The following is a 14,836-nucleotide window of genomic DNA, read 5'->3' as shown; positions in this document are numbered from 1 at the left end:
CAGTAACAACACTTTCCATGGAGATTTGCCAGAAGAGTTGGCCCATTTACAAAGGTTGAAATCGATTGATGTCACAAGAAATAACTTCACCGCCATCTATCATCTTTAAGTTTGTTACCAAACCTACGGTTTGCGTACCTTTCGATGAATCAATTTTCGGGAGAAATTCCTTCTTTCATTTCCAATTTAACAAAGCTGGAAGTGTTGACTATGAAAATTAATTTTCTAGAAGGAGAGATCCCTCGAGAACTCGGTGATATTCGTTACTTGACGGTCCTAGACCTGCAATACAATCAGCTTAGTGGGGCTATACCACCATCAATTTTCAACATTATGACGATGGAAATCATTTCTCTTTCCTTTAACAATCTCACTGGTGAGCTTCCAATAATATATGTGACCATCTTCCAAATTTGAAAGGGCTTTACCTCTCAAAAAACAACCTAGGTGGCATTATTCCACCAAACCTGGAGAAATGCAGAAATCTTCAAATCTTGTCATTGTCGCTCAATGAGTTTATTGGAACTGTACCAAGAGAGCTAGCCAACTTAACTTACAAAATTACATCTTGGATCACAACACTTGGAAGGTAGTATGATATTTTCTTACAAGAAAAATGAAAATGTTCTTCCTTTTCTCTCTTCAGTAAAACTAGTAACTCATATGTTTCCCTGAATTAATGGCAGGAGAGATACCAGTGGAGCTCGGTAATCTTAAAAATCTACAGACGTTATCGTTAGCACAGAATCAGTTTAGTGGTTCTGTCCCTCCAACCATTTTCAACATGTCAGCACTGCAGCTTCTATCACTTGAAGAAAACAAGCTTTCAGGTACTCTACCTTCAGAATTAGGTCGTGGAATGCCCAACCAAGAAGAACTTTATTGTGGAGGAAATAATCTTAGTGGTTTTATCTCTGATTCAATCTCAAATTCTTCAAGTGCCGGGATCACTTGGTAACTTAGAGTACCTTGAGTTTCTGAGCTTGTGGGGAGATAATTTTATCAGCGATTCAACATTGAGCTTCCTCACGTCATTGACAAACTGTAGGAATCTAAGAGTACTTTGGTTAGGTGATAATCCATTGGATGGTGTTTTGCCTGCATCAGTTGGTAATTTCTCAAACTCACTGCAAACTTTTGGAGGAAATGGTTGTAAATTGAAGGGAATCATTCCTCGACAAATAGGTAATCTTACTAGAGTGACAAGAATAGATCTGCAAAACAATGCGTTGACCAGACATATTCCAACTACTGTCCAAGGAATGTTGAGCCTTCAAGAACTTTACCTACTTACCAACAAGATAGAAGGAACCATACCAGATGTTATTGCAGTTTAAAGAATCTTGGTGCATTAGACTTGCCAAGAAATCAGTTTTCTGGTTTGGTGCCAACATGCTTAGGGAATGTTACTAGTTTGAGGACACTTCATCTAGTTTTTAACAGGCTGAATTCTAGATTACCAGCAAGCTTTGGGGGCCTTCGTGATCTCATAGAATTCAATACTTCATCAAATTTATTGAGTGGGAAAATTCCCTTTGAGATTGGAAACTTAAAGGCTGCAGAACTCATTGATCTATCAAAAAATGATTTTTCTGGTAAGATTCCTACCTCTCTAGGGGGTCTAGATAAATTAATTAATCTTTCTCTTGCACATAATAGATGAGATGGACCTATTCCAGATTCATTTGGCAAAGTGTTAGCATTAGAATTCTTGGATTTATGCTACAACAATCTTAGTGGTGAAATTCCAAATTCATTAGAAGCTCTTGTGTATCTCAAATACATGAATTTCTCATTCAATAAACTTAGTGGAGAAATTCCCACCGATGGTCCATTTGCAAATTTCACTAGTCAGTCCTTCCTATCCAATGATGCACTATGTGGTGACTCTCGGTTTATTGTGAAACCATGCCTAACCAAATCTACAAAGAAGTCAAGAAGAAAAGTGGTGCTTACAAGTTTATATATTCTATTAGGGATTGGATCACTCCTCGCGTTGGCTGTTGGATATATGGTGTTAAGATTGATAAAGACAAAGAAGAATGCAAGTCAAGTAGATGTGTCTCTGGTAAAAGAGCATGAAAGAATTTCCTATTATGAGCTTGAACAGGAAACTGAAGGTTCAACGAAAGCAACTTGCTTGGTTATGGTAGTTTCAGCACGATCTACAAAGGGATACTTAAGGATGGTACTCTTTTGGCAGCAAAGGTATTCAATGTGCAATTGGAGGGTGCATTCAAAAGTTTTAGCACAGAATGTGAGATGCTCCGGAACCTTCGCCACAGAAATCTGACCAAAGTCATCACTAGTTGCTCCAACCTTGATTTCAAAGCCCTAGTGCTGGAATACATGCCCAATGGGACACTCAGTAATGGCTATTTTCCCACGACTTGTTCTTGAATTTATTGCAGAGATTAGATATAATGAGAGATGTCGATTCTGCAATGGACTATCTCCACAATGGTTATTCACTACCTGTGGTGCATTGTGACTTGAAGCCAAGCAATGTCTTGCTAGATCAAGAAATGGTTGGCCATGTCAGTGATTTTTGCATTGCAAATGTGTTAGGTGCAGGGGAGGCTTCTTTTGTTCAAACAAGGACAACTGCAACCATTGGATATATTGCTCCAGGTATATTAGAATGTTTTAGTGTTTTCTCATATCGTTTGAATACTCTTAGTTTTGGCATATTCCATTTTAACAAGGGAACTTTTATGATAATTTTCAATAATAATTGCAGAGTATGGACAAAGTGGAATAGTATCCACGAGTTGTGATGTTTATAGTTTCGACATTCTGATAATGGAGACGTTTACAAGAATGAGACCAAGTGATGAAATATTTAATGAAGAAATGAGCATACAGCGTTGGGTTAGTGATTCCTTCCCAAGTGGAATTCATAAGGTGGTGGATTCGAATTTGGTAACGCCAGGGGAAGACAAAATCGACTCAAAGATGCAATGTTTGTTATCTATCATGGAATTAGCTTTGAGATGCACTTTAGTAAAACCTAATGCAAGAATTAGCATGAAAGATTCTCTTTCGACACTTGTAAAAATTAGGCTTCAACTTGTCGTTAGTTGCTACTAGGTGGAATATAATTGTACCATAGCCTCTTGTATGTTGCTTGATTACATATGTTGGTTGTTTTAAAGTTAATTCAGCACAAGTACTTTAATTCTTTCAATGAGAATTTGTTGCGGAGGTATGGCTTTAACTTTTTGGCAAGTATTGAGGACCACTTCTATCACCTCACAACAATTAATATTTCAATGAGAATTATTTAATGTTAAGCTAAGACTGCTTTCAAAAATCTTCTACTATTAAAAGAGGAGTGAAAAGGAATTAGTAATATCTCCTTTTCTACAAAAAGTTAAGCAATCATTAACGCAAAAGATTCACTTTCCAATCTTTTGTATTTATCTTATCTTATTGTTGAGCCGAAGACCAAAGACAGATTTCACACAGCAAGGTCAAGGCAAATAATATTAATTTAGTCCAATAGAGAATTATGAGGCTTTACACCTTTATTATTCGAAATTCACTCGTCTGAATAAGTCAACTTAGTGTTGGTTATAAATACTCTACACTATATGATCATGTATTTCAAGGATTCAAATTTGAAATCTCTAATAATAGTATTGAAATATGTATGCGATGAGTTGCGTGATGTTTAAAAGAGGAAAATACAAATGAAAAGTTCCAAAGTGCATGGATTATCATTTTGCCCTGCACTATATTAAACATTTAATAATTAAATATTAAATTATAATCATGTCATATTATACTAGATACTAAAAGTAGGAAGGTGATAAGTCAAAAGTTAATACGAATCCCAAAAGTCACTCTTTCACTCTTTTAATTTTCGGAAATATGCTACTATTAAAAAAAACTGTTAATTAAGAGTTTAGGAAAATGAATCATTAGAAGGTTGTAATGAAACATTTTCTATATTTTCAACTCATGTCTTCTTGCAATTCCATCATTTTATGAATTCTATATATCCTAGAAGGGCATGACCCGTGCCGAGCACGGTTCAATATAATGTATAGAAGTTACTTTAGCAGCATGTGCAAAAAATATCTTATTCACGCTTAGTTTGGTCCATAATTACAAACTTGAGTACGTTGATTACATAGTTCTATAGTTTAACACAAAGTGTTAAATTTCATTTGGAACCTCCAATACATATTGATATGTTCAGCAGCCCACCAACCCATTCTAGAAGCTACGAATCTCTGACTCGTAGCCCACAATTCCAGAAGTTGCACACCATTGTTGAAGCCATTAACAACCATCCTTGAAGCCTCCATTGTTGAATGGAAAATTCAACCACTAGCCACATTTTTAAGGCTATAAATAGAGCCTTATGTTTCACTTGTAAATTAACACACAAAAAAATCAATCTAGAGAGATTGAAATACAATCCAGGAAGAGATTGTGAGAAGAAGAGAGTGTTTGGTGAGGTTTTTTGTAGAGAGAAATTCTTGGTGTAAATTCTCTATAGTTCTATTCTTGTGAAATAGAGTTGTTTTTCCTCCTAAAGATTCTTCATAGTGATCAGAGAATCACAACAAGTGGTATCAGAGCCTTCGATTTTGTGTTCTTCGAGATATATGGGAACATGAAAATTTCAAGTCGGAGCTACATTTTTTCGAAAATGTATTGTCGGTGTGATCACCTCATTAGATTTCTTGCATCGATACAAATTCAACGCACCTTTCCAGAGATAAAACGGAGATAAAACGAAAAAGTTATAGCTATTAAAAATTTGCTCAGTTTTGGTGTAGGTTTCTGTCGAGAGGAAGAAGAAAGTGAACAGTACCTATCATATCATCCAACTCCAACCAATCAGAAGCAGCCACGTGGAGCCATTTTCTTGTCCAATCACCCTGCCATACAGATGCCACGTCACACCCAGTCAATGCCACATCAGCGCGCAGTCATCATTAATTTTCTAAAATTTATGAAATAACCCCTAGAGTTACTGAAATTATAATTCTGTCCCAATATATTTTCAATTTACCTTCAATAGTTTGGTGCAAGTTTGAAATTTTTTTGGAGGCCCAATTTTGACTCAAGAAGAGTCAATCCTACCATTTTCACCATTCTAGATGCGTTGGTGAGATCTACTCCAAAATTTTGACCAAGCCTTTTTTAAGATATAGTGAAAGAGTCTTCATCATCATCATCTAGAGCTATGATAAAGCTTGCTATCACAAATTACACATTGTGGAGACCTCGGATGGAAGATCTCCTCAGTTATAAAGATTTGTGTGATCTGATAGAAGAAAAGGGAAAGAGCCCTGATTCCAGCAAAGAAGCAGAGTGGAAGAAATTAAACAGGAAAACTATCGGTCAAATTCGACAATGGATTGACGATTGCATTTTTCATCATGTTGCATAAGAAACAGATGTGTATGCCCTCTAGATGAAGTTAGAAGGGATGTATTAATCCAAGACCACTTGAACAAAGCCCTGTTGATGAGACGTTTGGTAAATTTGAAGTTAAAGCACGATACAATAGTTGCCAAGCATACCAGTGAGTTTCAGAGGTTGATAAGTCAATTATCATCTGTTCACATACTTCTCGGGGATGAGATGCAAGCCCTACTACTTCTCAATTCCCTTCCTGATAGCTGGGAGACATTGGTACTCTCTCTCAATAATTCAGCTCTCGGTGGAAATCTGACCATGTCTATGGTCAAAGATGCCTTATGTAACACCCCAGAATTTTTTTCGCAAAGACTCGAACATTTCTTCACGTGTGTGTAGACTTGAACCAAAGGACTTGTAATTATATAGATGAGTTAGGATTAATTCCTATGTATTTGAAGTATGTTAGATGTGTTTAGGGATCATAAGAGATCTCTAACACCAAACCGAGTCCAAAGAATTCCAATCGATTAAGTTTTCGGATGAGTTAGTATAAAAGTCAACTTTAAACAACCATATCTCCTAGAATATAATGAACTGGATGGACCACAACCTACCAAATTAAAGTTCTTTGAGTCTTCTTTCCAACGCCACTAAGATTGCAATTTTTAGATTTTGGAGGCAAAAGTTATGACTATTGTACTACAGACTAGTACTGCAGGAATTTCTGGCCTGGACGACCATTTTAGGAAATTTAGGCTTGGCGCTCCAGTGGTGTCGGCTATAGCGCCAGAAAACAGCCTCAGTAGTTTGGTCCTTGGCGCGACGCGCCACTATTAGATGTGCAGGGTTTTAGGCCTATTTTGGCTTGGCGCTGCAGTGGTGCGATGAGCCACTATAGCGCCACGAGAGTTTTTGCCCAGTTTTCCAGATTTTTGAAGAAGGGCAAATTGGACTTTTTCCCTAATTATATATACCCTCACTTGGAATGTTTTGGGATCATTTTTCAGTCCCCTCACCTCCTAAAAATCCTAATCTTCATCCCTTCTTCTCTTCCAAACATCTCCAACAAGAAATCCTCCCAAAAGCTCAAGGATTCAAGATCTTCAAGTGAAGTCTTGGTTTCCAGTGAGATGATCTTCAAGCAAGGTATGTAAGGCTAACCTAAAATATGGATTGAGTTCTTCTATATGCCCCATAGATATGTTGGATGAAAATTGTGAAGGGATTGAACCTCCTATGAAGGTTTTCTTGAAATTTTCCTAAACTCTAGAATATTTTTATGTACTAGAAATTGATTGGCGATTTTCATGACTTAAATTCTTGAATAGTTATCTTTCATATTATTGACTACAAATGAATCTTTGTCTATGAATTTATATGTATTGATGGTGTTCTTGAGTTGACTTTGTTGACAGTATGGATTCATGTATTCATTCACATAAACCCAAGATGAGATTTCTTTTATCATAATTGTATTGAGGTTTAGATAGATGGTTTTGTGTGTATCCATTGGTTGGTTTAAAAAGGATGAATTGGGATAGTTATGAATATGATTGACATAAAAGAAATGAAACACTGGTAGAGCTAGAATGTCACTTTGTTTCTATAAATGGAGTATAGAATTAAATAGGGATTTTGGAGCAAGATGTTTGTTGATGATGTGAATGATGATATTTGATGATGATATTTGATGATGATATGATGATGATGTTTGATGATGAGGTGAATGATGATATTTGATGATGATGTGAATGAAGAGGTTATGTTAATAAGGATGTTGTGTGATGAAGTGGATTGAAGTCTAATGTGATATGTGATTTGCATAATTTGATTTGATCGGAGTCTTATGAACATTTTGAGAATAAATGATCTTTTGAGAAGGAGTTTTAAATAAATGATTTGTGAACATTTTTGCATAAACTATTTATACACTATTTTGAGTTTAAAGAGTGATTATTTTCATCTTTGATTTATAAAGATTTAAAGCATAAATTGAGTTTGAAAGAGTCTCTTAAATTCTCATTTTTGAATACGAGTATTTTGACTATAAATGGGTTGAGCATTTTTACTTTAAAATAATGAATTTTGAGATTGAGTTGAGATTGTATCAATTTAAAAAGAAGAGTTTGATGATTTGAGATGAGTCATTTTGAAAGAAGGTCCAATGAGGCCAGATTTGATTTGAGTTTTGAAAAGAGTCCAATGAGACTAAATGAGTTGATTTGAAAGAGTCTAATGAGACTAAATGAGTATTTTGAGTATTTTACTCACTTGATAGATATGACCATATTGAGTCTTGAGAGGGGTATCGAGCACCAAATTGGGTAAGAGTATAGTCCATACTCAAACTAATAAACTACGTTGCCAAACGTAGGAGAGGATTGAACCGTTAAAGTCGGATGCTTCCCATGGGATCGAACCGTTAAAGTCGGATGTTTCCTATTTTATTGTCCTGACATGATAGGACTTGATTGGTTATAGATCCATGATTGTTGATTCGTTCTTACCTTAGCAAGGTATGAAGGCAACAACATCGTCTTGTTGTACTATCACTCGCTCATATAATGATAGCTATCGGTTAGAGAAACTCCCAATTGAATGGATTGTGCTTGATATGATTGGTTTGATTGTGATTGTACATGATTGAGTTGAATTGTAAAACATTGCATAATTCTAATTTGCATATCTATTGAATTGAGTTGATTACATATGATTGGATTGGATTAGGTTGGATATGTGATTGGATTGGATTAGATAATATGTGATTGAATTAGAGTTGATGGTATGTGATTGGATTGAATTGAATACGTGATTGGACTGGATTGGATTATACATGATTGGATGGGATCGGATTGTAAATGATTTGATTGAACCGTATTGTACATGATTGGATTGGATTGTATTGTATGGTATATGAGTGGTCTTTGTCTAAAAAAATGTATTCTTACTTTAGACTTATGACACTTTGATTGAGTCTCTATTATCTTTCTGATTTTGAGATATTTGAACCAACGTTATTCTTCCTTGAGGTATGTTTCATTCTGCCATATTACATACTCGTACATTCCATGTACTGACGTCCATTTAGACCTACATCATTTTATGATGCAGAGACAGTTTTAAGAGATCGTCAATAGGAGCACCATTGAGGATCTATACACACTCAGCTTATTGGTGAGTCCTCCCCTACATTCGGAGGACACCACTTATGTTATTCTTGCGTCGAGTTAGCCCTTTTCATTTTGATTTGAGGTAGCCATGAACATGTCATTGGCACCAATTAGATAGTAGTGATAGAGGCTTCATAGACTAGATAGTGATGGGTCGATTGAGTATTTACTTTCCTTGAATTATTCTTGTCAAACTATTTTAAATGATAAAGATTGGAGTTTGATTTGTTGGCCCATGACCTTTCTTTCTTGAGTTAGAATCGTTGATTTGGATTGCCCACTAAATTATTTCTCTATTTTAAACTTTACGCTGATTGATTGATATGAACGGATGTGTGATTGGACCAAGTGGTTCACTTGGAGACCAGCAATAGTCTTCGAGTGCCGGTCACGTCTAGGGTACCCTCTCGGGGCGTGATACCTTATTTAATGATGAAGCCAGAAGAAAGGACATCAATCATGGCGAGTCACATGACCTTATTACAGAAAGAGGGAGACAACAAGGAAGAAGTTAAGATAAGGGGAGAGGCAGAAGCAAGAGTAGGGGAAAATCCACATATGGTAGGAATCCATAATATGAGTGCTACCACAGTGGAATAAAGGGCCATTTAAAGTAAAACTGCAAAAAATTGTAGAAGGAGAAAGGGCAGTTGAAGGAGAAGGATGGAGATGCATTAGTCAATACCCATGGAGAGGTAGCCATTTGTTCTATCCAAGAAGAGATATGCCTTCACGTCTCAAGTTAAGAAGACAATGAATGGGTGGTAGATACTACATCATCATACCACGCCATATCCCGAAGAGATTTCTTCACAGCATACAAAGCAGGAGACTATGGAGTAGTGAAAATGGGAAACACTTATTCTTGTGAGATAGTTGGAATTGGTGATATCAAAATACAAACAAATGTCGGGAGTTCAATGTTACTGAAGGATGTCCATCATGTGTCAGATCTTCGGCCAAAGCTAATATCAGGTATAAATCTTGACAAACAGGGCTATCAAAGTCATTTTAAAAAAGTCACATGGAAATTGTTGAAAGGAATTATGGTTTTCGCTCGAGGAAATATTTGTGTAAACCTATATAAAACTCATGTGAAGGTACACTCAGATAGCCTCAATGTTATGGAAAAAGAGGTGTCTCAAAACCTGTGGTACCAGAGACTCGGTCACATGAGTGAAACGGGGATATCAATTCTAATGAAAAAGCAGCTTATCAGAATGGACAAGAATTATGCTTTAGACCCTTGTAATCATTGCTTATTCGGAAAGCAACACAGAGTCTTATTTATATTTTCTTCAACCAGAAGATCAGAGTTACTCAGTCTGGTACACTTTGATAATTTATGGTCCCATGGAGGAGAAATCACTTGGCGGTAATAAGTATTTTTTGACTTTCATTGTTGATGCTTCTCGAAAGGTGTGGGTGTAATTCTTAAATACAAAGGACCAGACTTTTGACTATTTCAAGATATTTCATGCCATGATAGAGTGTAAAATGGGAAAGAAATTAAAATGCCTTCACTCAGATAATGAAGGCTAGATGTCTCTATATCATCTAGTTCCTTTTAGCTAGTGTAATTATAGTTGGTGATACAGAGACAGAAAGTACCATAGAAATAGAACAAGAAGAATTTATGAATATAGAAATAATATAAGAAGGCTACGAAGTAGATAAAGCTATAGAAGAAGTAAAGAGATTATTCACAGAGAATAGTCATACGATCTTTAAATGTAAAGGTTGTAAAAAAGGTAAAATGGATATAATTGAAATAATCGAACATTTTAGAATATGTAAATAAAGAAATGATAATTTAGCATATCAATCAGAAGAATCAGACATAAATTTTAATGAAGAAGAAAATGAAGACATTATATCAATAATGATCCATACAGAACTAATGGACAAATAAACTAGTTCACATAGTGCTAGCCCTTTCCAAAGAACAAGCGCAACTCCAAGTGTGAGCTATAGTACAGGAAACTTACCACGAAAAGTGTGGTCTAGACCGATATAGAAATAAAAGAAAATGTAAAACTAGCAGAAAAAAGAATGCCAATAGAAGAACCTATCAGGATACAAGAAGGAGGAAATAAAGGAAAAATATTAAATATAGTTGTCCATGATCCACAAATGTGGAAAACAGCAATAGATTTATGAAATGGAATAGTGGTAGCAGACTTTATAAAAAACTATCATGAAATGCAGGGACAATGTATAAATACTTAGAGACCTTTTTAGGAGAATCATGTAAAGCTGTATGGGAATCATACAAAAGGACATATCCCCAAGAGTTTCAAGGCTTAATAGAATTAGGACCAAACCCATATAACTTTACAAATAAAGTACATGTTTTATTAACAGGAGAAGACCCAAATAGTGGATTAGTAGCATTACAAAAAAGTGCAGTAATACAATTAGAACAAATATAAAGAATTTCCTAAAGGACTATTTCTATTATTGTACTATTAGTGGAAATACTTTTTATGAAGAATTAGGTAAAATGCTATTCCATAAATTACCAGGAGCTTTAGGAAGAGAAATAGAAGAAATATGGTATAAGAGGGAAGGTGTAGCTCAAAACCCCACAACTTTATGGTCTATAGGACAAAAAATACAACATATAATGGAAATACTACAAGAAAAATGCACCAACATACAAATACAAAAACAACTAAAATAAAATGAAATGAATTTCTGTAAAACTATGATATACAATACACAAAGTTATGATAAAGAACCACGCAAACAAAGACGATATAAGAGAAGATCGTATAGCCAGAAGCCGTACAGACGCAAAAAATACTTCTTAAGAAAATCCTCAGCTAAGAAGCCATACCTAAATAAAGATCGACATGTTAGAAAATATAGGAATGATAGAAACTACAAAAATAAATTAGAATGCTATACATGTGGAAGTATAGAACATCTAGCCAACATATGTCCTTAAGTAATAGCAGAACTAGAAATTCCAAGCTAATAGAAGATTTTCAAGAAACCTTATTAAACGTAGATGAATTTATGTCAGACATAGTATATATTCATTTGTAAGTTTAGATATAGAAGAAAAAACTACTCAATCTGAATCATCCAATTCAGAAGAAGACAATTTAGTTAATGAAATAGGATTAGAAATGAGTAACTTATCTGCTTCTACGTTAGAAATTTTTTGAAGTAGCTCCGCTCTTAGCTCGGTTCTTTGTGTATTTAGAGGTTCTGTATAATAAGGTGGTATTTGAAAAATTGGTTTTCCAGTTGTTGTTTTAACCAAACTAGATTCCTTTTAAGCTCGGATCTATATTTTCTTTCTTCGTATATCCACTGCTGTCGTGATCTTATCTTACGAATATATTCAAGCGGCATAAGATATTATCCTAATGGTATGGACTGAAGCCTTCGTTTATAGTGTTTTATTCTAAGTTTTGATACTTTTATTTGGTGGATGATATAGTCTAAGCCTCTGTATAGATCTTGTGTATGCACATTTTCGTTTTTAGTAATGTCAAAAAATTCTTTCAGATCTCTTTCTGCTTTTAATAACTCCGATTTATGATGTAATTCCTCTTGAAGCCACTGTTGTATTTGTCTATATCTTTGAAATAATGGTTGATTTTGCATTAATTTACCCTAATGATAAGCTTTTTGTCTCATACGCATATGTATCCAATTTATTCTATTGTTGGAATGTCCTATTTCACTCTCTTGACTTTGTATTTCCCACCGTAACACACTCAGCAAATTGTTTTTCACTCCTCGTTCTTGTCTAAAGGGATTATATTTTCTGTCTAAATTATCGACGGTTTCTTCTACTAAGAGATATTCTTCTAATTTCTTTTTTAGTTTTACGGCTATCCATTTCATAGTATATTCTTGGTATAATAACCAATATCTAGATCTTATATCACGAAAAGATGGATTTCTCTTCATAAATGCTCTAGCTTTAAGCTGTATAACGAATTTGTATTCTAATCTAGATATGATGTCTATTAACTGTTTGAGTCTATAGTTATCCTCTTTGGTCTGCTTTAACCTTTTATATTCCCAATATAAGTTCTTTAGCTTTCTTTTAGTTTCTTTAAAAGCTTGTATATTCTTAAATGGTCATCTCATGTAGATTTCCCAAAAACTTCTCGCTTTGATACCAAGTTAAAATGATTTAGATAAAGATGATTTAGATAAAGGTAATTTAGGTATTGATAAATTCAAAGTGTGAAGTTTATAAGGAGTTTTTTCAAATTTGTTGTAAATCCTACTCAGTACTCCCTCTCTTGTTTAATCTCATCATGCTTATCTGGATGTAAATCTCGAATATCCCCATTTTAACCCTTTTTTAACTTACCTTGTTCATCTCTCCTTTTGAACCTATGTTCTTAATAACTTCTTCTTTAACCACACCCCAGATATATTTCCAGCAACAAATACGTCATTTGTTCATGGCGGACTTTCAAGGCCAGGATTCCTAGGAATTTACAGGTTAATCCATCATTGTTGTTAAGAAGTTAACCATATACTAAGGATAAAAGTTATAATTGTACAACAGTTTACATATGAAGCAAATAAAACATATTAAATTAAAGTAAGAATATATATATATATTTAGAGGGATCTTGGGAATAAAACATAACATCGTAAAACTTACATGATTCGATAGAGAGAGGTTTCCCTTTCGAGAACCCCGAAGGTCTTTAAAGTAACTTGATTTATTTCACAAACACACTTAGTATTACACACAACTTTGTTATACAACAGAGGTACTTGAGTATTGGGTAGGAGTGGTATTCATAAAAAAAGTTTGGGGGTGTTTAAGTTGTGTGTCACACCCCGGGAGGGTACCCTAGACGTAATCGGCACTCAGAAACCATTTCTGGCTCCCAAGCGAACCACATAGCCTGATCACACATCCGTTCATTCATTCAATCAGCGGAAGACAAAAGAATAAAGAGAATATTCGGGGGGGGCAACTCAAACATCAGTCTAACTCAAAGAATAAAGGTCATGGGCCAACAAATCAACTCTAACATTTGTCATTTTAAATAGTTCGACAAGAATAATTTAAGGAAAGAAATACTCAATCGACGCATCACTATCTAGTCTATGAAGCCTCTATAACTACTATCTAATTGGTGACAATGACATGTTCATGGCTACCTCAAATCAAAATAAAAAGAGCTAACTCGATGTAAGAATACACAAACGGTGTCCTCCGAATGTAGGAAAGGACTCACCAATACGCTGAGTGCAAATAGATCCCCAATGATGCTCCTATTGACGATCTCATAAACTTTTCTCTACATCATGAAATGATGCAGGCCAAATGACGTCAGTACGTGGAATGTACTGGTATGTAAAATGGCAGAATGGAACATACCTCAAGGAAGAATAGCAGCGGTCCAAATATCTCAAATTGAAAGATAAGAGAGACTCAACAAGGCATCATAAGTCTAAAGTACAACACATTTTTAGACAAAGAACAATCATATACCATACAGTCCAATCCAATCATACACAATACAGTTCAATCAAATTATTTACAATTCGATCCCTTTCAATCATGTACAATCCGATTATATACACTCAACTCAACAATCAAATCAATAATCAAATCCAATCTAGTCACATACCATTCTATTCAATCCAATCATAATTCATCTACTCCAATCCGACCGTATACAATCAACTCAACATTCAACTCAACAATCAGCTCAAGGGACTCAACTCAGTAAATATGCAAATTAAATTATGCCATGTTTTACAATTCAACTCAAAGGACTCAACTCAATAAATATGTAACAACTCACTCAAGTGTCCTAAGTCTAACAAGAAATAGTTTAGACAGGACTAACTCATAAGCATATAGCAACTCACTCAACTCAACTGACTCAGAGCACTATCAAGACCTAAATGGGAGTTTCTCTTAACTAACAACCATCACTTATGATCCAGTGATAGTACAATAATCAGACGTTGTTGCCACGTCCGTCCATACCTTGCCAGGGCATGAACACCTCCCTAATCGTGGATACCATCGATTAGTCAAGTCCTATCATTTCAGGACAAATCTCTTGGGGAAGCATCCAACTTTAACGGTTCAATCCCCCTTACGTTGGCAACATAGGTATTGGGTTCGAGTATGGACTATACTCTTGCCCAATTCGGTGCTCGATACTCCTCCCATGAGTCCATGCTCATAAGACTCCATCCAATCATCTCAAACAAGCCCTCACGGTTAGTTTCATGTGGTACGTTGCCACCTCATCAACTCTGTTCTCATTCAACTCAATCAAGCC

General features: G+C 35.2%; 1 pseudogene; it reads left to right on the top strand.

Annotated features, from left to right (window-relative positions):
• The first annotated feature begins 1,908 nt into the window (after positions 1-1,908).
• Positions 1,909-3,090, top strand: LOC129899782 (probable LRR receptor-like serine/threonine-protein kinase At3g47570; annotated as a pseudogene).
• Positions 3,091-14,836: the final 11,746 nt, after the last annotated feature.

This window comes from Solanum dulcamara, chromosome 8, assembly GCF_947179165.1.
Source record: "Solanum dulcamara chromosome 8, daSolDulc1.2, whole genome shotgun sequence".
NCBI classification, from domain to species: Eukaryota; Viridiplantae; Streptophyta; class Magnoliopsida; order Solanales; family Solanaceae; genus Solanum; species Solanum dulcamara.
This window is presented reverse-complemented; position numbering and strand designations above follow the sequence as displayed.